At 40.7% G+C, this 3,499-nt stretch overlaps 2 protein-coding genes across 4 annotated transcripts in view; one reads left to right on the top strand and one right to left on the bottom strand.

Moving 5' to 3' along the window:
• Positions 1–842, bottom strand: part of OMD (osteomodulin) — a 15,590-nt gene extending 14,748 nt beyond the window's left edge. Inside the window, exon 1 of the mRNA XM_019505118.1 lies at positions 447–842. The gene's annotated coding sequence lies outside the window, so the exon portion shown is untranslated. The remainder of the gene's footprint in view (positions 1–446) is intronic.
• Positions 1–3,499, top strand: part of CENPP (centromere protein P) — a 484,341-nt gene that overhangs the window by 148,525 nt on the left and 332,317 nt on the right. The gene's annotated exons all lie outside the window — the stretch shown is intronic.

The raw sequence follows: 3,499 nt of genomic DNA on the forward strand, positions 1-3,499 counted from the left end.
GGGGAGAAGGGAGAAAAAGGGCAACACTTGAACTAACATTAAAAAGCCACATGTATTAAGAAAAGTGAATTGAAAAAAGAATCTTGAAAGAATAAAATTACACGTAGGTGCTCATGTACAACATATAGTATAACAAACTGAAGCACTGCTGTTGTCCTACACATTAGGTAAAAAATAATGAAGTACTTAAAATTTTATCAAAGGTCATATGAGTATATGTTGATTATATGGCTGATTAGAAATGTTTCAATTTATTGATCTAAGGTAGTAAGTTATATCTTGATGTTTCAATGCTTGTTTTAATATAAATGCTACAAGAACATGAGTTCTTTTGGCAGTTATAACACAGCAGCTTAAAAATGCACTTAAATATACTTTTAAAGCTACTAACAGTAAAGAGCTGAAGATTATTTTGAAAGTAAAGAAATTAAATTATAAATCCATACCTGAATTTTTTTCCTAGTTTTCAGCCAATGCTTGTTGTATCTCAAATTCTATAGAGATAACAAAATAATTATAATTTCACATTGTGTTTAAAAATCCATATTGCCAGTAGGAAAAAACACTGTTCTTATGGCTGTTATAGTGAAATACTAAATTTGAAGTGTAATTTGCTGCTGAAGACTGTGGTGTAGCTGAAAATTGTGTTCCTTTTTATTGCACAAACTATCTTGGATACAGTAAGGCTATATTTTGTGACCCTGGTTAAGTTATGCGGCTTGATCTTTCTCTCCTTATTTTGGTTTGAGGTGTGGCAGGCATTCCTTAACAAAGGATGGCTAGAGGATTAAATTTAACATTGAACACAGACTGTTTATTTTAAAGCATCTGCCAGATCTTTTTTGCTTTCAGTCTGTTTTCTGTTTATCAAATCCAGTAAAATTAGGACAGAACACATCATTTCATAGACCGATTTGAGGGATGCATTTCTTTAAATTAACTTTGACTTGACTTTAGGACTTTAGATCACTTTGTAGGTTAATTTATGAAATATTTATATTTTACCTGCTTTCAAATCATAGAATCATAGAGAATTAGGGTTGGAAGGGACGTAAGGAGGTCATCTAGTCCAACCCCATGGTCAAAGCAGGATCATCCCCAACTAGACTGTTCAAGCCAGGGCTTTGTCAAGCTGGGCCTTAAAAACTTCCAAGGATGAAGATTTCACCACCTTTATAGGTAACTTGTTCCAGTGGTTTACCACCCTCCTAGGAAAATGTTTTTTTCTAATATTCAACTTAAACCTTCCTTACTGCAACATGAGACCATTGCTCCTTGTTCTGTCATCTGTCACCACTAAGAACAGTCCAGCTCCATCCTTTGGAACCACCCTTCAGGTAGTTAAAGACTACTATCAAATCCCCCTCCTCCTCAGTCTTCTCTTCTGCAGACTAAATAAGCCCAATTCCCTCAGCCTCTCCTCAAAAGTCATGTGCCCCAACCCCTGAACCATTTTCATTACTCTCTGCTGGACTCTCTCCAACTTGTTCTCTTCCTTTCTATAATGGGGGCCCAAAACTGTACACCATACTCCAGATGTGGCCTCACCAATGCAGAACAGAGCAGAATAATTACTTCCTTCAGTCTGCTGACAACACTCCTACTAATGCAACCCAGTATGCCACTAGCTTTCCTGGCAACAAGGGCACATTGCTGACTCGTATCTGTCTTACTGTGCACTGTGACCTGGTCCTTTTCTGCAGAGCTGCTGCTTAGCCAGTCATGCCCCAGGTTGTAGCAGTGCATGGGATTTTTATGTCCTAAGTGCAGGACTTTGCACTTGTCCTTGTTGAACCTCATGAGAGTTAGTTTCATTTAAAAGCATTTAATAGCATTTGAACTCTCAAATATTAAGAAATGGTAGTTTAATATTATTCTGTTTTAAGATTTTAAACTGTAAAATCTTCTGTGAACTCAGAATTTGCTAATTTGCAATAGACAAGTTTTGCACCATGAAAGGACATTCCCACAAGGGCAGTACAGATTTATCTTGGCTTGGATAATTCATGGCCTGAGTATAGAAAGCCCTAAAGAAGAGAAACATCAAGTTCACTTGTTTCATTTATACTCATCTCCCTTCCTAACTCATGTTATGAGTAAATGAGCCATAGGAGTTGCTTTTCTCTTTGAAGTATATTTGGCTTACATTTTGATTTACTGTGGAGGCAGGAATGCCAGAGGCAGTGTTAGAGAAAGAAGAAGAAATGGACTCCCAGGAGGGTGGAAGCTGGAAGATTGTGACCTCTGGCAGCAAGCAGAAATCTTCACCACCAGGTCATCAGAGCAAGTCAGGAGGAAGATCAAAAGGCATAATTGAGCACTGCAGTATCACAGAGGTCTCCCATGCGAGGGACATTGGCACCCTCCTGCTGGTCTGGGATGTGTAAGGTCTCAGTGCTGGTCATCCACTTCTTGAGAAACTGCTTGATTTCACCATCCATTTTCTTGAAAGGCATCTTGGGGACTGCTGAGCATCTCAAAATGAATGAGATACAGGGTGGGGCACATCTACATGATACGCTAAGTGTGCTGCAGTAAAAATAGTACTGTGCAGTAGTGAGTCACAGAAAAGACCGTACTAATATGCTACAGTACAGTATTATTAGGCTACTGTGCAGTGGTGTCACCTAAAAGATGTTCACTGGCATTACTGTGCAACTCAGTAACTCGGGTTACTGTGCATTTATTTAGTACTAAATAAATGCACAGTAACGACTGTGCAGTAGTGTATCATGTAGACACGCCTGGGGATGAGGAAAATGTTTATAAGGTGTTGATCTTCTGCCAGGGAGCCATCAGGGAGGAGTCATGTTTGGGGGCATCCTGCATGATCCAATGGATGGTCTTTTCCAGTTTCTGTTTGGTATCTGCCCAGCTGTGAGCCCTGGGGCGGGGTGGTTGCAACTGCCCAAAGTGAGAGGTGGGCATCCAGGTTGTGGCGGGCACTCCTGAGCAGCTGAGCCAACCAGTCAGCCATGCGGGGTGATGGGACAGTGCCCAAGTGGCCAAAGGGGTATCTCTACCCAACTGTATCCCCTTCAGAGTAAATGAAGCAGATCAGGGAGTGGGGATAGATGCTATGTTTTTTTCTCATTTTCTGAGGTTGGGATGATCGATGTTAAACCTTTAAAGGGCCAAACAATCAAGTGCTAAACTGTCTATTAGTGAAATACCTGACAATTGTCACTTCAGTCCACGAACAAGAGTCCGAATGAGCAGCAAAATTTTGCAGAGTTCCCCATTGTCCTTCCTGTAAAAATCCAGTTTAGTTCCACTCCCTTTAACATACATCTTTAATGTAATGGGTGTAGGGGGATGTGTTAATACCCCTGGAGAAAGCCCCATGCAGACAAACCAAAATCCAAAACACCTGTTCTCTCAAACTCTGAGGAGATAGCCTCCAGTGTTCATAAGCCTTAGTTGCATACTGGCACCCAGTTTCCCTTGGTGGCTCATGGACAGGAATGCAGTACGGTCTGTCCCCCCCCCCCCCAAAAAC

This window comes from Gavialis gangeticus, unplaced genomic scaffold (genome assembly GCF_001723915.1).
Source record: "Gavialis gangeticus isolate Ggan-Ray unplaced genomic scaffold, GavGan_comp1, whole genome shotgun sequence".
NCBI lineage: Eukaryota > Metazoa > Chordata > Crocodylia > Gavialidae > Gavialis > Gavialis gangeticus.